At 41.1% G+C, this 23,865-nt stretch overlaps 1 pseudogene; it reads right to left on the bottom strand.

Annotated features, from left to right (window-relative positions):
* Nucleotides 1–18,693: 18,693 nt before the first annotated feature.
* LOC116551061 lies at nucleotides 18,694–18,761 on the bottom strand (annotated as a pseudogene).
* Nucleotides 18,762–23,865: the final 5,104 nt, after the last annotated feature.

Raw genomic sequence — 23,865 nt, 5'->3', positions numbered from 1 at the left:
GGCCCCTCACCCTCCCTGAAAGCAGGCGGCTGCAGTGCCTCTTTCTCCACTTCAGACACTCGCCAGGTTGGAGCCCGTTAAACTGCATCGGCACTGACTGGACCTCACGGAGGCCTGTGTTCTGTGCCCCTCTGGACATGCTTATTGGCTTTTGGATGCTTTCCTTGCTACTCTGAGTTCACCAAATGTCGTGATAGTCCCTTTTAAGGTCACAGGAGTGCAACCATGAGATAAAAATGCCGTGATCCTAAAACCGAACCACATTCCTGCATTATCAGGATTTTTCCATTTTCCAGTGAGAGTGGAAGAGTGAAGCCTTTCTGCTCTGGAGCCTGGCTCCTTTCCACGAATCTTAACAACAGGGGGAAAGGGCAGACCCTGCACCACCAGGAGGAAGAGGGTCTGGGGAAAGACAGAGCTGGAGTTAACCTCATGCTACTAGTTACAAAGAATGATTGGAAGGGTCAAAATCACCCAAATTAGCTATTTGCCAAAAGCTGCATATCTATCAACGGAATACCACACTCTTGTTTCTGAAATAGTTTGTGTTTTCATAACTCCTGTTCTAATTCAAGAAGATGCTATTTCACGTGAACCTCCATCAGGTTACAGCTCTCCAGGCACGAGGGGTCGCCGGCTAAGAATTAAAGCACACGTTCAAGTTTCTTCTTTCTCACTTTTCTTTTTGGTTGCTTATGGATGCAGAACGTTCTTTCCTTCCTTCGCAATTCTGTGACTCTGGGGATTTAGAAGAACAAGAGCCAAATCCTTACTTTGTGTCAGGATCCGTAACAATGGCTTCACACATCTTAAGGCATTGAGTCCTCAGAGCAAAGGCATGGAGTTGGAGATACTATTATCATCCCCATTTTACATATGAGGATATTGAGGCACAGGTAGGTTAATTTGCCCAAGGTCACAGGCTAGTACGTGTGGATTTGAACCAAGGCCATGGAGCTCCAGGGTTTGTGCTCCTAAACACGTTGCTGTGGTCCCCCTTAGAATGTAGAGCAAGAATTCTCAGTGGGGCAAGGGCCCTTTACTTTAGCACTGTCTGGAGACATCGTTGGTTGTCACAGGTGGAGAAACACTCCTGACTCTAGTGAGTGGAGGGCAGGCCAGAGATGCTGCTAAACATCTTATAACACACAGGGCAGTTCCCCTCAACAGAGAACCATCCTCTCTCAAATATCAGTGGTGCTGACACTGAAAAACCCTGATGAAAAGAAAACACCAGACACATACACACATATATATACAGATGTATAAATAGTCAATCAATCAATCAATCACTCGTCTATCTATTGATACACCTATCTAGCCAGCTAGCTACTTATGTCTTCCTCCTGCTCCCAGAAGACAGCTAGAAGATCTACTGTTTTGAAAGGGACTTTATTCACTATTTTGAAAGCTTTTAGCAGTAATTTTCACGCGAGAGTTATAGAGCAAAGTGATTTACAAGTTATTTTTCCTTGAAAAGATAGCGGTGTATGTGTGTGGTGGGGTGCTTCCCACTTTAGTTCCTGTGGACTTTCCCTTTGGTGGTGGAAAGTCCAGGTCATTCCCTGAGACCTTGTTGTACCTGTGATTTTGTCTCCTCTTGGCCTTTGAGAAAAAAGTTGGACCAGGACAGGTCATCTGGCCAAGGCCAAGTTCTCATAGTCATTCTAATTCTAATTACATCCAGCTTACATCACCCATTATGTTAATATCACATTCCATCATGTTACAGCAATATACATTATGTAATATATTAATAGACATTATTCTGTTATTAGTGCATTACATATTACATTAATACACTTTATACTAACATCAAATGTTACATCAATACACATTACATGCTACTTCGACAACACATTACAAGTTACATTAATAACACATTACAAATTACACTAATACATACTACATATCACAGTGATGCACACTAGATATCACATTAGTAACACCTTCCATGTTACATGATTAACACATTACACATTATATACATTATATATTACATTAATCATGCACTCTATATTACATAACACGTGACATCCATAACATGAGTCCTCAGAACAAAGGCATGGAGTTGGATATACTATTATCATATGTGCATAAGACATATTGCATACATATTCTATATTATATGTTGTTACGTATTGCAATAATAACACATTCCATATTGCATATTACATTAGTGCATGTTACACATTATATTAATGTGTACATCCTGATGCCTGGTTGAAGGAATCTCATTCTTTCTGGAGTCTCCAACTTTAATATTCCTGGTCACCTCCAGTCCTAGTTGTCACCTGCAGCTAATCTAGACAGTGCTGGTTCCTCAAAGAGCTGACGGTTCCCTCAAGGGCAGCTCCCACCCGGGCCGGCACAGGCTCCTCGGCTGCCTGGGAAGTTCTGCAGGTTCTTCATCCTCAGCTTGCCTCATGGCCCATAGACATCCTCTTTGTGCTGTGCTTACCCAGTGGGGTCCTCGTCTTTTGGGTTCACCCCCCACAGCTGCTCTACTGCAGCCCACACACCTGACCAGGGAGACGGGTGAAGTGATGTCAGTGCTGGACAACTCACAGCGCCCAGCCAGCCATTCCTCAGTGCTCATCAGCACCCACGAGAACCAGGCTCTGGCTGGGTGAAGGAGATGATGCAGGTGCAGATCAAGACAGGGTTCCTGTCCTCCCGGAGCTTGAGTCTAGCAGGCGAATGGAGTAGAGGTAAGACTTTAATAAAAATACCCATGGATAACTTGGAATTAAGGATGATGTGCTGTTATATCTAGCTGTGGAGAAGAAATCATTTGGTTTCAATTCTTTGGCCTGGGTGCTGAGCTTGGGAAAGCTTGTCCAACTCCTCTTTCCCTTCTGGTGAGCTCTGTCTGGAGGCTTCTCTTCCGTTTATTCCCCCTGCAGTGTGGTTTTTAGGTGCATTGCCCATCTTTCAGGCAGGCCTGTGTGAATTCATAAAAGGTGCTTAAAGCTTTTCTCTCCATGAAGCCTCATCTGTCTCATGAAAGCAATGAATATAAGTGGACATTTGGGAGGAGATGCTTGATTTGCATGCTCATAGCTGGATGGCTTATTTGGACGGAGACTGCCCCAGACATCCATGTAAGTCCCTCCTCTTAGTAGATGGAAAACTGCTGCAGCACAACCCATATTACATTAACAACACATCATAAATTATACTGATACACACTACATATCACAGAGATGCACATTACATATTACATTAACATCACATCACAAACTATACTGATACACACTACATATCACAATGATGCACATTACATATTACATTAACATCACAAATTATACTGATACACACTACATATCACAGAGATGCACATTACATATTACATTAACAACACATCACAAACTATACTGATACACACTACATATGACAATGATGCACACTACATATTACATTAACATCACAAATTATACTGATACACACTACATATCACAGCGATGCACATTGCATATTACATTGGTAGTGTCCTCCATGTTACATGATTAACACATTACACTTTTATAAACTGGTTTGTTCTACTCCCTTTGTAGGCATCCTCTGTCATTCCAAATTACAGAGAACCCTGGAGGTCAGCAGGCCAGGGGCAAAGGCAGCAATGACTCAAAGGCCCGGAGCTCAGGTTCAGCCACAGTACCTGTATGCAATGAAATTGATGGTATTATGATTGTAAAGATAGGATAATATTAATGCAGGTTGCTGTGCAGTACACCTACTAAAGTTCTGGGAAACAGAATCCACAAAACATGATGTACACCTTATCCTTCATCTTCCTCCAAATAGTGCTAATATCTATCATCACCATCATTTAACAGAAGATGAAAGGAAGACTAAAAAATAACTTGCCTAAGGCCAGTCGGTGAGTTGGCTGCAAACACTGGCTTCTTCCCCATGTCTTCCTTTTCTCTACTCCATGTAATATTTTAGTCTTCGCCACCTGTTCACCCCACAATGCCCAGCTCTACCACTCCTCACTCACCAGAGTGCCAGTGCTCAGGTCACCAACTGTGCCTACCTTGCACACCCCACCTCTGGCTGCACCCACAGGCTCTTGCTGGGCAGGGAAAATCACCAGTCATTACGCCCTTCCACAGCCAGGCTCACGCAGGGCTTTCTTAGCGGAGACTCTTAATTCTGCTAGCTGACCTGGTAGAAGCCCCAGGCTGCACCCTGCTCTGTCCACTTCCACTCTGGTGCATATGGACATCCACAACATCCACACTCCAGGTAAGCGAATCTGCCTCCCAACTGCATTCAGAAGATGGTGTCTAACTGCAGGATGAACCACACACTTCCTTCTCCAAATTGGGCCACTTTTGAGAGTGAAGGAGGCATTATTAATGACTGTGCCAGGACCACAGATCCTCTTTGACAAACTCCTGTCACCTCTCACCAGCAGAGGAGGCCGTGAGACCAGAAGACTTGGAAAGAAGTGGCAGCCACTGATTGTTTCTAAGGGAGCTGGGTTGGGTCCTGGTTTTGTGTGGTTGAGAGGCTGGCATCTGGCAGTCCCCTCAGCCTAAGTGTGATGTAGCAGGGGCAGGTTAGATTTCTTCCCACTCCTTAGGGTCCTCAGGGTTGCCATGGGGCCACATTCCTTTTCATCAGGAAGGGGGCAGGACCACAGCTGATGACCCTCGGTCTGTCATTTCTGTGCAATTCAGGGTTTAACTGGCCAGGGAGGAAAGGGGACTGTTGCAAGATTCCAGCCTGCTGAGTCTTATACCTCGCCTCCCCAGGTCTCTGTATCCCTGGGGCTCAATGGGGGCTGTTTCCATGCTCCTTCTGGAACCTTTTCCAGCACCAGCCTTCCCCAGACCAGAACAAGAGCATTGATCTATACCCAAGAGGAGCAGGAATCAGCAGAAACATGATGGAAGAAACTGACATGTCATCTAGTGAAAACAGGGGAAGACTCAAACGAAAGCCTCAGCTAGCCAAAATGATGCCAGTCAACCAGAGTCCAGTGAATCACGCTTCTGACAAAAGTCAGCTCAATCAAACACCTCTGTGTTTCACCCTTGTTGATGACAAACCCTCAAACGTGAATGCTGCTTAGAAAGCCAAGTAAAGAAAATATGATGGGGCTGCTATTGGCTCATTCTGAATCAGGCATTTCCTCCCAGGTCAGCATTTGGGGTCAGAATTTTGATTACGTAATATTGTTGAAGGCAACAGAAAAGAACTGTTGACTCACAGGGTGTTAAAGCTGATAAAAGATTTCAGACTTAATCAACAAACATTTAGGCAACATTAACTAAAGGTCAAGAACTATTCTAACCACCTTATAAATATTTATTCACTTAATTCCCACAACAGCCCTATATATAATCACTAGCATTATCTCCACTTGACAGATAAGGAAACTGAGGCGTGAAAAAGTTAAGAAACGTGCCCAAGGACACACAGCTGATAACGCATCACACCCATTTGGTCAGCCTCCAAAGCCGCTGCACCACGCCCAAGGTCACAGAGCAAGGAGTCCAAGCAGCGTTTCCCTTACTCAGAGATGTGAATAACCAGAAACACTTAGGATGTTTAGTTTTACAATCCACAACCTCCTCCCCCACCTCTCCAAAAAGGTAAACTACTTTCTTTTTTCCTGGAACTTACCTAACAAAAATCTACAAAATAATGTTGTTTGTGGAAAAGGTACATTAGATTCAAGCTTATCTGCCTGAAGTTGCTTCTGCATACCCAACCTAGAAATATAGTTTGTTTCCTTTTACAGAATCCCTACTATTAGTTCTTTTGATTGACTTTTGCTTTTTCCCCTGAAAGTAAAAAGCAGGAGCCTATACTGTGATTTATTAGGTTTTGCATCTGTGACAAGGAATGCCATCCTGGATAGGGTGGTGATTAGCTAATGCTCCTGGAATGCTGCTTCCTTCCCACCAGCCCCTGGAGGTCAGCAGGCCAGGGGTGAAGGCAGCAATGAATGACGTCCCAGGGACCAGCTCTGGCTTTGTCCTTCCTCTATGGGAGGCTGGGTTTCTAGACCCAGTGTCTTGAGTTTGCTTCAGGGCCGGCATCCATGGGGAGCAGGGAGCATCTGTGCTCCGTAGGGAAGAGGCATGAGGACAGGCAGCGGTGTCCTAAGCTCCTAGGGACTTAGCCTACTCTTGTCCTGCCATCACAGGGATAAGATTGGCCTGAGGGAAAGTCACACACCCTGGGCAGGCTTTGAGGTTTGGCTTAGTCCGCAGTTTTTAACCTCAACACTATTGACACTTTGTCGTGGGGGCTACTGGATGCGCTGTGGAATGTTAGCAGCATCCCTGGCCCTCCACCACTAGATGCCAGTAATGGCTGTAACCGTGATAGGTTCGCTGCCCAGTAGGCAGCCAGCAAGTCAGTACACTGAGACAGTCAGTTGCAGCAGAGAAAGAGGTTTGATTGCAGGTCGCTGAGTAAGATGGGAAGAAATCTCAAATTTGTCTCCCCCAGGAGTTTTAGGCTTAGGGTTTTTAAGGGTTTTCAAGTGGACCAAAATGTGGAGATCGGTGGTTGGTGGAAGAGGGCAGGGTGAAGTCATTGGACAAGAAGATGAAGACACTGTGTTCTCATGCTGATTCGGTTCCTTTGTGAGTGTCTTCAGACTGGTTGGTGCCAGCTGTTCCACTGGAATTCCGGATCTGAAAAGCATCTTAAGCAATTTTTAAGCAAATGGCTTCTGATTCTAACCTCAGAGATGCTATCTGTCAGAACAACGGGGATACAGACAGTCAGCGTCTAGGCCTGCATGACTTACTTTCTGTTACAAGGAAGTAGGTCAAAGTGCAGCCTCATCAATGTTTAATTATAATCATATTTCTGTATAGAATTCTTGTTAACAATTATTGGGCCCAGCATTGACCTAATTTCCCAAATTATTTAAGATTAATTATAACACGGCCTCTCAGATTGGCTCAAGGGTGGAGTGAGGGGGACCATGCACTTTGGGAAGAGCCATTCAGACATGTCTCATAGGCAAACATTGCTTTTCTCTACATCATTTAATATTCTTTACAGATTTCAGAAACAGCCTAAAATAACATTCCACACATTGAATGCAGACACTAGTTCACAGTGAGGCCCTAGAGTAATGGAAGCAAAGCTGGGAAAGATTAAAATTCTAAATCTTCTACACAGTGAATGCAAACATGAACTGGACCCTCCTCATTTCTTCCATATTTCCTTTTCTACCACCTTTAAACTATTCTCAGCCTCAGATGGTCTGATGCATTACAGCCACCAGAGTGTGGATGATTTATGGAATTTGAAAAATGCATGTCTGGGAGCCATGGAGAGAGGAGGAAAGGGCAGTCCCACTCAGACCCTCAGTCTCCTCTTTGTCTTTCATATGCTTTCTAATGTCTGCTCCATTGAGTGTACTCTTGGTACCCAACTCCTTTAATGGGAGAACCTTTCCGCTGTTACTCAGGGTGCTGCTGCTCATATGCACCAAAGCCATTAAGCACACTATCCAGGGGACCCTCACCAGCCCTCTTGGTTATTTGCATTATTGGTGGTCCTGAGGTGACCCCAAGGATGAGTTGTAGGAGTTAGTCAATCTTTAAAAGGGAAAGGAAAAACCTTTTCTTCACTTTTGTTTCCGGAGGCATAATTTTCTTCAATGGTAGGCAGAATTCTGAGATGACTTGTGCCTTGAATAATGCCTTCCTCTTGAGTATGGGCAAGAGCTGTGGATGTGATGGGATCTCATTTCTGTGATTGTTTTATAACATATGGCAAAAGGGACTCTTGCAGATGCAATTAAGGTCTCTGGACAGTTGAGTTAAGGTAAAGGGAGACTACCCTGGTTTGGCCTTACCTAATCAGGTGAATTCTTATGGTCTCAAAGTCTGAGACAGAAGTCAGGAAGAGGCATGTTCCTGCTGGCCTGGAAGAAGAAAGCAGCCACATAGCTAGAACCAAAGAGTGGCCTGAGAGCTGAGAGCAGCCCCAGGAGTCAGCAAGAAGATGGGACCTCAGTGCTACAATCACAAAGAACTGAATTCTGCCAGTGACCAGTGAGCCTGAAGAGGACCCCAAACCTCAGATGAGCTTCCAGCCCAGGCTCAATAACTTACATTGTTCTAAGTCACTAAGTCTACATGCAACTTGTCATCTGGCAATAGAAAATCAACACACCTTCATTTTATTTTGTTGCTAAATTGGGTATTCACTCTTTTTTCTTATTTGCTTTGTTCTCGATGCTCAGGCATCTAAGGCATTGTTGACTGGATAGAAACTGCCCTTCCCAAGGCTTGGTAATTCCCAAAGGTAGTAAAGGACTTGCCTTGGAGCATGCCTTTCACATGAAAACTAACCAATCCAGAGGCCTTACTTTGAACCACCTTCTCTGTCTCTTATACTCCAGGAGGCAGTGCTCCTCTGTTCTGATTACCTCAGGACCAGGTACCAGACAGCTAGAGACAGCCCCTATACCCTGGAGCCTACTGAAATTATTTGATATAGCAGATCGTACACCTACCTAGTCTATTTACCCTGCCTCACCTGTTCCTTCCCATGAAAACCACAATAGAGATGTCTGCCTCTGCTTTCTCCATTTCCCCACTCTACTTCCTTATGCACTCTGGTCCTTCTGTTTGTAACCTCTCCTCTTGGGACCTGTGAATAACAAACTATCTTGCCAATGACAGTCATCTGCTGATGTGTTGGCCTCACCATACTGGAATAATAATAAAACCCATGTAAAACAAACTTTAGGGTCATTTTGCTTATGTATTTCTTCCCTATGTGTTCTATTGAGATCCTCCCAAACTTCAGAAGTGTCAAAAATACGAAATGCAGATTATTCAATCTTGACCTTAATTAGGTTCCAATGCATTTTTTTTAAAAAAATGCTGTTTTAGTATTTAAAAAAATTCTTCACCTGGGATAACAGGCACACCTTGGCTTTTGTCCCTTCGTGCAGATTTTTAGTGAAAGCTGAAAGGGAAATAAAAGCATGGGAAAGATTTTGCCAGACACAACAGAACAAAAGGCCGAGCTCCGTGTAAAATGCCTGACTGGTGCAGGCAGCCAGTAACCTCTAATGGAAAAATTCACAAATGCCACACCAATACATGGTGCATCACACATTATGTTTGTCAATACTTTTGTGATGATTTATCCTAGAATGGCCAGCCAGAGATTACCTAATTTTATGCCCTATGCTTTAAAACTACCCTCCCATACTTTCCTGAACATCTGAGGAGCTTGCAAAAGGAATTTTGCTTTGTTTTACTCAAAGAAAAGTCAACTCCTTCTCTTACTAACGATTTGAGCATTTTCCTCTCAGAAAACAAATAATATTTAAGCAAGTGATTTAGCACTACCCTACTTTTTGCTTCTAATATAAAAGGCCTATTACTTACAAAGAAAATCAAACTAGACATTTGTAAACAAATTATTTTATTGATAATGAGCTGTTCCTTTACGCATCTTCTTATATTAATAGCTCTAGCCTATTGACATTTTTAGCTCTCTCTATACATGATATTTTCTCTAAGAGGCAGTCAAGCATTTGGATATAATTTCCTGCAAGGATGTATTTTTTTAAATTTATAAACAATGGTATCACAGGCGTGAGCATCTGCAAGTAAATTGGTAACTGCTGTAGTTACAAATAAACACACACCCATGCATACACACACAATCACGACCATATATATCCCTACGTCTCTCCCTTTTCTATGCACACCTCATACATATGGGGGTATGTATGTGTATACCTGTGTGTGTGTGTGCATGCATGTGTTTGCGTGTGATATTCTTATCAATTAAGTGGGTAGTAGCTTTGTACTATGCAAAGATACCACTTCAGAAGGAGACATCCCTGTGACTGGCACCCATGCCACAGCATACTTACTTCATCATTGTAACTTTGGCTATTTCAACATGTTTGAGTGTTCATTTATTTTTACAACAGAAAGAATAATTCCTATCTCACCAAGTTACTAAGAGCGTTAAATATGGCTCCATCCACCTGAAGTGCTTTTTCTCCTGACCATCCACACTGATTTCTTCTTGTCATTCAAAGGTCACTCACTGTTTTAGAAAGTGTATCCCTGACTAATTAGCTAAAATATCCACCTAATGAGCATTACATCCCTTGATTCATAGCACTTGTCCATGTCTGTTTTGATCATATTCATTTAATTAAATATATATGTGAGCCCCTCTGTAAGAGAACAAATGCTGTGAGAGCAGGACCTTGTTGTCTTGTTTACTGCTCTAGCACCCAGTGCCTGAAAACATGCTTGACACACAGTAGTCACTTGATTAATATTTGTAGGAAGGAGGAAGGAAGGTAGGAGGAAGGGAGAGAGGGAGGGAAGGAAGGAGGGAGAAGGGAGACAGAGAGGGAAGGAAGGAGGAAGGGAGGGAGGAAGGAAAGGAAGGAAGGAAGGGAGGAAGGAAAGGAGGGAGGGAGGAAGGAAGGGAGGAAGGAAAGAAGTGAGGGAGGGAGGAAGGAAGGAAGGAAGGGAGGGAGGAAGGGAGGAAGGAAAGGGAAGGAAGGAAGAAGAGAGGTTGAGAGGGAGAAGCGAAAGAAGACTATCAGTTCAACAAAGGAGCGTGAAACAAGACACTCACGGCTGGAGTGTCTCCCACACTTTGCGCTTTCTCCTGAGAGACTCTTCGCTCTCTGCTGCCCTTGTCTTGGGGCCGTCCCAGTGGTTCTTCAAACATGCCTGCGTATGTCTACATTCCGCTAGTGAATGCCCACACGCTTACCCACACAGACACAAAAACAGTCTCATTCCTCAACAGTGGTGCGCTAAGTCTAAGGTTACAAGGAACAGTGACACACAAGAAGTGTGTTGTCAAATAAGAGAGTTAGACAATTCAAAGGACAACCGAAATGGAATCTAGTGAGGACCTGCATGGAAGGGTCCTGGTGTTTGTGCATGAACAAGGGAGGGACACTTAAGTCTGTGAGACCTCAGGAAAGGCTTCTGAAACCAAGAGGCCCTGAACTGAAACAGCTGGGTGTCTAAGTGTTCTGTGGCTGGAGGCAAGAAGCATGGGCAACGTAGGAATGGGGAAGTTGACAAGGGAAGGCTGAGAGGCAGAAAATACGTGAGTGAATCCAGAGCCCCCATCTAGCTTAATGTGGGAAGAACCTGGAATTCCACGTGGGGAGTGGCAAGAGACCAAGCTGCAGCGTAAGCAGAGACTGAGGCACTGAGGGCCAAAGCAGGAAGCTCAGATTTGGGACTGAAGGAAAAAGAGTCTCTGATAGACTCAAGTTTCTCTCTCAGATGGATAGCTTCGTTTATAATCCCAATGTTAGAAATGGAGAATTGTCTTTGAATAACAGAAGCTTTCAGGATGATACTGCAGTGCTTTTGGAAGGCTACCCTGGAGGCCATGTAACAGAAGGGCAGAAATTAGAAGGGTTGCCTGATGGGGTTACTGCAATCGTCCAAGGGGATGATGGTTTGAGCCTGGACTAAACTACAGTATGGCAAGCAGGGATGGGGAGGAGAGACCAAGGGGAGAGCAGCAGGTGGCAGGGCCAGATGATGGCCTAAATCAAGGGGTACAAGAGAACTTGCACAGAATAAACAATCATCCCTTGCAGGGAGAAGAGAGGACGGGTTAAAACTACATGTCCTGAGGTTATTTGCCAACGTCCTTAGGAGGCAGGTAATATGACTAATGCAGCTTTTGGTCCTAGTTAGCCAAAACTGGGATCCTGCCAATTTTAAAGGCTTCCAAGGAACATGTTTTGAGGAGGAGTCCCCCGAGCTCAAGAAATGAATGATGACCTGCCATCTGGCACAGGGGCAATGTCTCCAACCCTGTGTCATGCCAGAAGTATACTCCCTTGACTAAGCACATCAGTGTATCCAGGACTCATCATATTTGATCTTATTTAATCCTCTCCCAAACCCCCAAGTGGATGTACTTACTACTCATTTCACAGAAAAGGAATCAAGGTTCAGGAGAAGCAAGGCCATTTTTCATGTAACTGGTAAGAATTCAAGACAGTATTCTCATGCTGACCCATCTGATTCCTAAGTTTTATTCTGTCCACTATGTACAATATCAGAGGGGTCCATGTGTCTCTCTTCTGGACAGAGAAAAGAGCCAGGAGACCTCAACAGTGGACACCAGCCTCCAGAATTCAGAATGAAGTAAGCTGGGACTCGGGGAAGAGGGAAATCACATTGCTTCAGTTAGGTAGCCTTTGGCGACAGTGATAACTCAGCAACTAATGTTTACTGAGTGCTTCATATGCACCAGACACTGCTCTAACTCTGAATCCGCCCAAAACCCTACAGAAATAGATATTGTCATTATATCCAGATTGTTGAGTGAAGCCATTTTTCAGTTGAGGAAATGGGCCCAGGAGAATGAAGTAAGTCTCAGTTGGCAAGGTAGTTGTGGAAGCCGCATGGACATTCAGGCATCTAGCTTTGGAGCTCCCTCTGCTAACCACGGGACCACATTCTCTATGGTCAGGTTGAGCACAATAGTTTGCCTCGTGTTCCTTCATGGTTTGTGAATGGGGCTGAAAATTCCTACAATCACTAAGACACAACACGGTCAAGCTTTTTATTCACACTTTCTTCAAAAAAAAAGTTGATGGGAAAGGGTAATAGCACACACACAGCGTCTAGCAATAGATCATTTTTTCCCCTTCCCTTTCACAGTGAAGGGCATAGGAATGAAATGAACTTTTAGAATTCCTGAAAATCAGGCACCCCACCCTAACCACAGATGCTGGAAACTGCATGGTGATATGTAGTACGTTCAAATGTGGGAACTTAGGGCTCATTTTCAGCAGCAGTTCAAACTGGGTGTAATTAAAACCTGCAGCATCCTACTACTGGAAATGACAAAGAAGCTTGTATTATACTAATCCTCTCACAGGTGACAATTGTAAACTATAGCCAAGTTTAAAACATTATCTGAAGGCACCAAAGAAGGAAGAAATGCAGGCTGAATGTGGAATACCGTCAGCCTTCAGCAAAGAAAACTGCACTGTATGTATATGGATTTTGCAGGGCTTTTCACCTGAAAACACATCCCCGTCTGCACAAGATGAAGTGGCTGAGCTCCTGCAGAAAGATGCAGTTGTCCTTGTTTGAGAAGTCAGAGAATGGAGTTCATAACTGGAAAAACTTCTGGAGTGTGAGTGGGTAGGAATGCCAAAAAGAAAGATGTCAAGGAGGGTGGACCCCCCAAAATCTGTGCACAGACCTTGCCCCAGCTCCCGGCTGACTACACATGCCTAAACTGCGCATGCATGTGGAAAATGTCCAGGGTCCTGGAAGGAGGCAGCAGATGGAGGACAGAGGGAATTGAGAGGAGATATTGACTGCAGACCCCCGCGTAGAGGCAGCCAGCTTCCTCACCTTCTAAGGCAGAGCTCAACACTCGACCGAGTTTCGAAAACAAAACATTTACAATGTTCATGATAAAAGAAAATATCAGTAGACACAGGAAGAAATAGAAAAATGGGACCCATAAAAAGAAAAGCAGTCGTTAGAAACCGCTTCCAGGGAGACCAGAATTTTGGAGTTAGGAGAGGAGGGCTGCACAGTGCTTATGACAAATACCTGCAAAGACATAAAGGAACAGGGGGTCATAACGAGGGTCAACTGGGAGTCCAGGCAGGAGAAAATAAAAACATAAACATTAGAAAATCAATTACAGAACTCAATATCGAAATGTCTAAGATGAAAAATTCAATTATTTTCCTTAAGAGCAGATTGGAGAAAGCAGAATAATAAACCGATAAGACACATAGAAGACAAGTAAGAACTTGATAGACATAAATCTAATCGCATATAATTTATTGCATAAATGTAGATGGAGTAAACATTTAAACAAAAAGGTAGAAATGATTAGACTGTACAAAAATATAAGACTAAGCTATATGCTGTTTTTATTAGTGATGGTTCTCTAGCAAAGCAGAGCCAATAGGATGTGTGGGTGTGGGTGTAGGGGATGGGGCGAGAGAGAGAGAGAGAAAGAGAAAGAGAGGGAGAGAGAGAGAGAGAGAGAGAGAAAGAGAGAGAGAGAGAGAGAGAGATGGAATCTGGCAAGTCTAAAACCTGCATAGTAGGTGGTCAGGCTGAAGACCCAGGAATAGTTCATGTTGGTTAATGTTGCAGCTCTGGTTCAAAAGCAGATGGCAGGCAGAATTCCTTCTTCCTTGGTGGGGAAGCTCCATCTTTTTCTCTTAAGGCCTTCGATTGATAAGGGGATGCCCACTCACATTATAGAAGAGAAATTGCTTTATTTAACATCTGCTAATTTTAATGTTAATCTTATCCAAAACTGTCTTCACAGCAACATCCAGACTAGTGTTTGACCAAATATCTGGGTGCCATGACCTTGCCAAGTTTATGCTATAGCATAAAATTACAGAACCTTTTTATCTCCTTATGGTCCTAGCTCATCTTTATGTTTTTAAATCTCATAACTGCTTCTCTCTGATCACAGCTTGATTCACTGATCTTATTGCATGGAGACATTGCCTTCTTGTATTCTATTGAGAATGGAAAATTGTTTCCAAAATAATTTATTTCTGGTTTCTATATAAAACATTTTGAGAAGTCTCTGTGCTTCTCTGAGTCTTCAGGGATACTGAGTCTTTCAACTTTTTGAATATTTTACTCAAATCAGGACAGCACTGATTTTTTTCTTTTAGATTCATTCTTCACAAAAGAAACATTTATCTAGGCTTGACAAAGGCCTACGGAAAAATGTGTTAATTGCCCTTTCATAGTTGATTAGGTCACTGGTTATATTGTTGAAGGCTCATAGTGGAAGAAAGCAGAATGCACTGTATTTGGTCTGAGAAGAAAGTGATGTATCTGATGGAATGATGAACCTTACAGAATCTCAGTGAGATCCAAGGTTTGGTTATCACATAATCAAAAATACAGCAATCAAAGGACATGCCCAACCACCTATGGAACTATTTCTGTTGCCACCACCTACTGCTCAATACCTAAGTTTCTGGGAATCAGACTTCAGAAACTGCCAGATCTGCACCAGGAGAACCAATGTATCCATCACAAACCATGGCTACTGGCTCCCATTGCTCACACCCTCCTGGTCTCATGTGGACATCTGCTTGGCAAAAGCTAAGCTACATGCAAAATCCTGGCTCTGCTAAGTAGGGTTTTTAGTATCCAAGCATCTGTTATACTAGAAGGTTCCATAGAAGGAAGTGGGAATAGCAGTGGAGTGAGCCAGTGAAAAATCTGCTATACTAAACAAGCTTAGTGTTGGATGGAATACCCACACCTGTAATACAAGGTCTAGAAGGCCTTCATCCATGGTGGCTTAACTGTGAAACAGTGGGTCTCTCATCACGTCACTGATTTTCTGGGACTCTATACTAAAGAAAGATTTTTAAAAATCATAATCCCTTCTCATACCAACTCTAGGTCTCCTCCTTCCTGCATCTCCCTCCACAAAGCCTTATTTTCTTAAACAAAATGTGTCACCAGCAATCTCTCCCAAACCTTCAAGACCACAACTCACCACATCCACTAGATTTTGAGTGAAAATATAAATGTGTGGGGAAAAAGGAAATGTGGATTCTGACCACCTACATTGTAGAGAATGAATCACATGGTTTCTGAGCTGGCAGAGATTCTGGGTACATGAGCTGAGGACAGAATTGATGCAGGGATAGTTTTGGGTAAATTATTTGACCTGTTTAAGAATATTTGGAATATGTTACCAATAAGCAGAATTCTAGAGGTAATACCCTATATATTTTATAAAATCTGGAAGTCACTGATTTACATATTGGAAATTTTTTTCTTGAAAAAAATGATGCATGACTTCAACAACTTCAACAACTGCTAGAATAACTGGATGTCTATGTGCAAAAGAATAATGGGGGACCCTTTCTTTATTCCATATACCAAAAACACCCCTCAAAATATTCCCAAGACCTAGATGTAAAAATTAAAACTATAAAACTTTTAGAAGAAAACATAGGAGTAAATATTTGTGATTTTGAGTTAAGCAATAGCTTTTTAAGATACAACACCTAAAACACAAGGGATGAAACAAGAAACAAAAATTGCAAATTGAACTTCACCAAAACTAAATGGGACCGCTTGTTTAAAAATCACATATCAGATAAGGGACTTGTATCCAGAATATATAAATGATACCACTTGCAACTTAGCAATAAAAAGACAACCCACCTAAAAACAGATAAAACATTTGAACAGACATTACTGCAAAGAAGAGAGACTAATGAGTAATAAGCACATGAAAGATGTTTACCATCATTAGTCTTTCAGGAAATGGAAACCACAAGATGTAACTTTACACCCACTAGAATAGCTCAAAAAGAAAAGGCAGACAATAATAAATGTTGTCAAGGACATGGTGAAATTGGAACTCTCATTCATTGCTGGTGGGAGTAAAAGAGTGCAGTCCATTTGGAAAACAGTTTGGCAGTTCTCCAAAAGTTAAATATAGAGCCACCATATAATTTAGCAATTCTCCTCCAAGAACACTAAAAACATATGTCCACACAAAAATTCACACATTTATGTTCATAGTAGCATTATTCATAATAGCAAATAAATGGAAACAGCCCAAATATCCATCAACTGATAAATAAATGAAAATGTGTTATATTTATTCACTGAAATATTATTTAGCAATAAAAAGAAATGAAGTACTGATGCATGGTGAGCATGGGTGACTCTTGAAAACATGATGCTAAATGAAAAGAGCCAGTCACAAAAGACCACATATTACATGATTCAATTTACATGAAGTGTCCAGAATAGGTAAATCTATAGAGATAGAAATCAGATTAGTGCTTGACAGGGGATCGTGGAAGAGGGAGCAATGGGAAGTGGTTATTAATAGATATGGTGTTTCTTTTTGGAGTGATGAAAATGTTATAAAATTAGACAATGGTTGTAATTGTACAACTTGTGAATATACTCAAAATCACTGACTTGCACACTTTAAAAAGATGAATTTCATGGTGTGTTAGTTATGGTCCAAAAGGCTACTAGGGATTAACTTGAATTTCACCAAAATAATTGCTCATTTCATGCAAGTTCATTCATGGTATTCTCGTTGTTTGAAGTATGAAAGTTTATTGTTTGAATTAAATAAAAATTTAAAAAAATATCAAAATGTGTGAGATACAGCTAAAAGAAATCTAAATTTTTACTTTAAGATATGGGAAATGCAAGTAAAAAAAAAATAAAATTAAACCCCCAAATAGAAAGAAAACACAATAAACATAAAAGTAAAAATAAATGACATAAAAAACTAAATATAATGATGATTGGCGATGATGATGATGATGATGATGATGGTAGTAACCTGAATGAATCCTGCAGCTGGATATTTTTATTAAAAAATCAATAAAATTGATATAACTCTCACTAGCTGTATCCAGAAAAAAAAGAAAGAAGACACAAATTACCACAAGAGAAGCATCACTACAGATCTTATGGACTTTAAAAGGATCATAGGAAATAGTCTGAGCTACTTTATTCCAATAGCTTCAACAACCTAAGTGAAACAGATAAGTACTCTGTCATAATGTTACTTTGCTTATACTGGAATGTGTTTATTTTCAAGAGATCCATGCAGAAATACTAGATAAAGTGCAACTCATTTTCAAATGGCTCAGCAAAATGTCAATAGTTGTTGAAACTAAGCAGTGAGTATAAAAATTTTTATGATATTATTCTTTTATTTTACCTTTTCTATTTTTTGAAACATTTTTGTAATGCAAAATTGGGAGAAATAAATCAGGTATGGATGCACGTTAGTAGAGAGTCTTTCACTCCAGGTTAGTCATTTGAAGTAGGGCTGATGGTGAAAAGGACGATGTCATGAACTTTTCACCCAAAGAGCAGTGTTGTAAACTTCCTTTTGTGTCTGGATAAAGCTTCTTGGTGACACTGGCAGGCTATGGAGACTCCCAACGAACAAGCACAGAAAGCAGGGATCTAGATTGCTGGACAGTCAGTCTTGACCTTTTCATTAGCTGCAAGGGTCAACAAAAAATATTGAGTTGCTTTGCTTTGTCTAGTCATCCAGCAACTAGGAATATTACTCATAGACTGCCCAGGATAGTCAGCATTGCTTTGTAAACAGAGTCCTGACCTACTTAACTCTTCCCAGAGGTTAAAAAAAACTCATACAGACACGAAACCTTGGCCTAAGTAGACACTAATTGTATACTAATTACCCTTAAGAGCTCGGTTAACCCAAACTTCCCACAAACCAAGCTTGGTATGAAATAAGAAAATGTGTAAGGAAGTAAAATGCTGCTAGAAAAATGACATGACCAGATTTATCAGTCCTGAAAGTCCTTTCTTCAGAATATTGATTATTGTACAATAATGAATAATGGAAGGGTTGACAAATCTCATGTTTACAAGTGGAGAATAACTTTCCTTTTCTAAGAAGCTGTATATTTGGAAATGGATGAAATTGAAAGGAGTAATGATTGACATTCTAAAGCCAAGTAGGATGAAATGAGCAGGATTTTCCATATTTTAATATCTCTTTGTGATTAGAATATCTGTAAAGGAAACAAATTATTGTATAGTTATCTATTTTTTAATGAACAAGGAAAAATGCTTCATAATATGAGTTTCCTTTTGGACTGTGTCCTGGCTGATGTTGGGTAACCACAGACCCTCTCTATCATTTTTTTCATGTCAGACAGGTAATGTGCCCACATTGTAACAAGGTTTGAGGGAGGCACACCTCACACATGCACATGACCTGTCTAGTGCTGTCAGTGGAGTATTGAAGTCCCCTGCTATTATCTTGTTGCTGTTTATCTCATTTCTTAGGTCTTTTAGTAATTGTTTTATAAATTTGGGAGCTCCAGTGTTAGGTGCATATATATTTAGGATTGTGATATTTTTCTGCTAGACAAGGCCTTTTATCATGATATAATGTCCCTCTTTGTCTTTTTTTTTCCCATTTATTTATTTTATTGCATTTTACATTTTGGGGTACATGTGAAGAACATGCAAAATTGTTGCATAGGAACACACGTGGCAGTGTGATTTGCTGCCTTCCTCCCCATCACCTACATCTGGCATTTCTCCCCTTGCTATCTCTCCCCAGCTTCCCACCCCCCACCCTCCCTCCCCTATTTCCCCCCAACTGACCCCAGTGTGTAGTGCTCCCCTCCCTGTGTCCATGTGTTCTCATTGTTCAACACCCGCCTATGAGTGAGAACATGCGGTGTTTGATCTTCTGCTCTTCTGTCAGTTTGCTGAGAATGATGGTTTCCAGGTTCATCCATGTCCCTACAAAGGACCCAAACTCATCGTTTCTGATGGCTGCATAATATTCCATGGTGTATATGTGCCACATTTTCCCTATCCAGTCTATCGTCGATGGGCATTTGGGTTGGTTCCAGGTCTTTGCTATTGTAAACAGTGCTGCAATGAACATTCGTGTACACGTGTCCTTATAGTAGAACGATTTGTAATCCTTTGGATATATACCCAGTAATGGGATTGCTGGGTCAAATGGAATTTCTATTTCTAGGTCCTTGAGGAATCGCCACACTGTCTCCCACAATGGTTGCACCAATTTACACTCCCACCAACAGTGCAAAAGTGTTCCTATTTCTCCACATCCTCTCCAGCATCTGTTGTCTCCAGATTTTTTAATGATCGCCATTCTAACCGGCGTGAGATGGTATCTCAGTGTAGTTTTGATTTGCATTTCTCTGATGACCAGTGATGATGAGCATTTTTTCATATGTTTGTTGGCCTCACGTATGTCTTCTTTTGAGAAGTGTCTTTTTTAACTGCTGTTTCTTTAAAGTTTGTTTTTTTTCTGATACAAGAATAGCTACTCCTGCTCGCTTTTGGTGTCCATTTGCATGGATTTTTTTTTCCCACCCCTTTAACTTAAGTTTATATGAGTTCTATGTGTTAAGTGCCCCTTGAAGGCAGCAGATACTTGGTTGGTGAATTCTTATCTATTCTGCAATTCCGTATCTTATAATTGGAGCATTTAGGCCATTTACATTCAGCGTTAATACTGAGATGTGTGGTACCACTTCATTCATCAGGTTGTTTGTTGCCTGTATACCTTGGTTTTCTCTGTGGGTTTTTTATTGTATTTTTATTTTATAGGTTCTCTGAGATTTATGCTTTAAAGAGGTTCTGTTTTGATGTGTTTCTGAGATTTGTTTCAAGATTTAGATCTCCTTTGAACAGTTCTTGTAGTGCTGGCTTGGTAGTGGCAAATTCTGTCAGCGTTTGTTTATCTGAAAAAGACTGTATCTCTCCTTCACTTATAAAGTTTAGTTTTGCTGGATACAAAATTCTTGGCTGATAATTGTTTTGTTTGAAGAGGCTGAAGATAGGGCCACAATCCCTTCTAGCTTGTAGGATTTCTGTTGAGAAATCTGCCGTTAATGTGATGGTTAATACTGTGTCTCAACTTGATTGGATTGAAGGATGCAAAGTATGATCCTAGATGTGTCTGTGAAGGTGTTGCCAAAGGAGATTAACTTGAGGGCTTCCTGGACCTGTGTCTTTAGCCCAGTGTCCTCACTGCCTTCTACATTCTCTGAGATTTATGCTCCTGATAAGACCGACACATTTTGTTCAGCTTTTTTTCTCTTCACAAACTGCCTTGTTTTTTAATAATTAAGACCACACAGCAATACAAGCCAGGACCTCCCAGGGACCCCTGGGGCTTATCTCATGATCTCAGCCATGGAGTGAGTGTGTTCTCATGAGATCTGATGGTTTTAAAAGCGTCACTTCCTTGCTTTCTCATTCTTTCTCCTTCAGCCTTGTGAGACATGCCTTGCTTCCTCTTTGCCTTCTGCCATGGTTGTAAATTTCCCAAGGCCTCCCCAGCCATGTGGAACTGTGAGTCAATTAAACTTCTTTTCTTTATAAATTGCCTAGTCTCAGGTATTATTTTTATATCAGTATAAGAATGGACTAATACAACCTGTAGTGTCAACCTCAATGTCAAGTTGAGAGGACTGAACAAATGATGCAGATTATGTACCCTGCATGAAGCCACTCGTGTCATTCAGTGGTAGCTGACTCCCTCTTCTCACCTTCTTGGGAGATTCTAATTTTGTCAAAGGATCAGTCCTAGATCGCAGTGGCAATGCTGACATTGCTGTAAACTTCAGGCCAGTGTGGCAGCATCCCATCTAGCCATACTGCAATGGAGAGTGGAGAGTGCATGCAGGGGTACTATCTGAATCAGTGCCCAGAGATAAAGGGATGGTCTGTCCTCTGTTGCAAAGTAGGACAATGCTTGGTCTCTAGCTCTTTACCTCCTGGAAACTCACTCATGTTTTGTGTTTGAATTCATGCTCTCTGAATGAAAGAAACTCATGTCATCTCTTTCATCCTACCCCTATAAAGCACTGCTGGGAACAATCATGCTAAAATAATTTAGAGAGAGAAAATGTTAAGCAAAGACTGTCAAAACCATACTGAAGAATACCAATAAGGAAGCCCGTTTTTAGTTAGCAAAATCCCTAACTACGGGAGATTAAACAGCTCTTACTAAAGTGCATGTTATACAACTATTTCATCACATGCTGAGAGCTGCCATCTCAGGATCCGGCCGTGAACCGACATCTAAAATACCTTTTCCCTTAATCCCCTTCATCCAAGAATAAACACCCTTAATGAAAGTCCCAAGAGGAAGTAAAAAAGAATCTGTTTTTCCAGTTTCTTTTAACAATCTTTCCTAAAATATGAGGCTATTCCTGTTTGCACCTTCCTTATGACAGTTCAGTCAAATGTGGCCACTGCCACAGCTTCTAGCACGTTCCCTGGGCACAGAGAATTGGACCTTGGCAACTGCAAAACAAGCAGGTACAAGGATTTTGGGGGTTTTATTTTACTAACTACACTTTTGGTGAGCTTGCATTTCAAACCTTGCCAAGAGACACATCTCCTTGAACTCTGCTGTCCTGTCTCACAATGCAAAAGCCTTAAGAAGGATCATTTTGTTACTTCGAAACACTAGAGCAAATATTTCCATGACTGTCTCGAAAAGGTCTTTGGAATTAACACGAAGCACTTACTATGTGATGAAAGAGTCATGCATACACGGTTGTTCTTTTAGCTAGAGGAGTGTTTTGGTGGTAATAATGGGAACAGAATTTGAGAGTCAGATTTTAAGTAGGAACATAATAACAGACTTGAAGATAGAAAAAATATATGGCTTTCCCTTAGCAAGAGGAGTTGTGGAAACCAGAAAAGCTCTGTTTATGGTTTTATCAGGAGCTTCTAACATCATGTAGAAAATGGATGTACAAATGTAATTAAACACAGTAAATACAAAACTGCATGAAAAATTAAATCATATTTTTTTCCTGACCATATAAGTAATACACATGTTCTTTGTGGAAAACATGGACAATAAATATAAGGCACGTAGAAGAAAATTAAAATTATACAATCATACCACAAAAATAATCATTTTCTGATGTATATATATATTATTTTTCTAAAAAATTGTATTTATGCCCTATTCATATTTGTCCTGTTGCTTTTTGTCTTAATTTAATCATACTTTTATACTGTAGTATCTGAATGGCTCTCTCTCTAGGACGTATATTGCAAACGTTATATTTCCTTAAATTCTAGAGTTTAATCTGAAACATTATTTGAATCTTTCAATCCACTCCAAAACATATCCACATTTGTTTTACTATTATATATGTAGCATATAAATAAAAATATAAACTGCATTGTAGGTAAATAAATAATATACTTACATATAAAATGTAAACTAAAAATTATATAAAGCATATCAAAAAATAATGAAATGTATGAAGCTGTACATAAATGAAAGATGCTATGTCCTCCTTAAAATTTTAATTTTATACCATTTAAACATGTCTGCTTACCACATGCCTAAGAATTCCTTTGCCCAACTTGAAATAGCAACCTTAAAATATTCTATGTCACTGGAAAAATCTTGATGGCATTTTTTTTTATATATAACCCCACATGCACAACACCCACACGCAGAAGAACACCAACCATTGAGGAACTCCTTGGACAAAATTTCAAGGCTTGAAGAAGTAGGTTTACTCATGCAAAACTAATCTTTCCAAGTCTGGAATGGGTATGAGATGTCCTTTCACTAGATACAAATTTAACAATGTACAGAAAAATCAAATCAATGTGTCTCCATTTTTCACTTTAAAATTTCCTTCCTTAAATTTCATGCACAGTTTGGGCACCTGTTGTTTCTTGCTGGCCTGTGAGAAAATGAGTCACCATGTGCAGAAGATGAGCCATAGATCTATTCAGAATGAGTCACTCATGTTTGATATGACAGCTTGTTTTCCACAGATTGTCTTGGCTGTTATTTTACATTGCATACATATAATAATAAAGTCATATTTTCTCCCAGCATGGCTTTCTAAGTGGAGTTAAATATATCAATATTTTATATCATACTTCACAGAGTGTCATGACTCCCCATTTTGCCACCTGATCCAGACTGACAGTCACCACTGTAGGGGACCATACCCTACCCTTAGGCATGAGAAAGGCCCATGGGTTGAAAGACAGAGAGGCATCTCTGACCCAGTAACTTATCATTTGCTGGAGGAACGAGCCCAGTTAGCTGAGGAGCTAGTTGAGGAGGTGTCTCCATCACCCAAGTCAACAAAGTCTAACATTCCACAGTTAGATCATCATTCTTTAGTTTTAACCTGCAAAAATTTTATTGCTTCCCAAAAATGTATATGTAAGAGAGGTAGAGCCATACACTTCGATCAGTCATCTGCAATAGTGTTTCTCCAGAAGGGGTGACCAGGCTGCTTGCGTCCGTATCCTGGGGTGGGGAGGAGGAGGGTGGATGATT

This window comes from Sapajus apella, unplaced genomic scaffold (genome assembly GCF_009761245.1).
Source record: "Sapajus apella isolate SASKATOON/1434 unplaced genomic scaffold, GSC_monkey_1.0 scaffold8, whole genome shotgun sequence".
In the NCBI taxonomy this organism is placed as follows: domain Eukaryota; kingdom Metazoa; phylum Chordata; class Mammalia; order Primates; family Cebidae; genus Sapajus; species Sapajus apella.
Note: the sequence above shows the minus strand (reverse complement) of the source record. Positions and strands in the feature narration are given on the sequence as shown.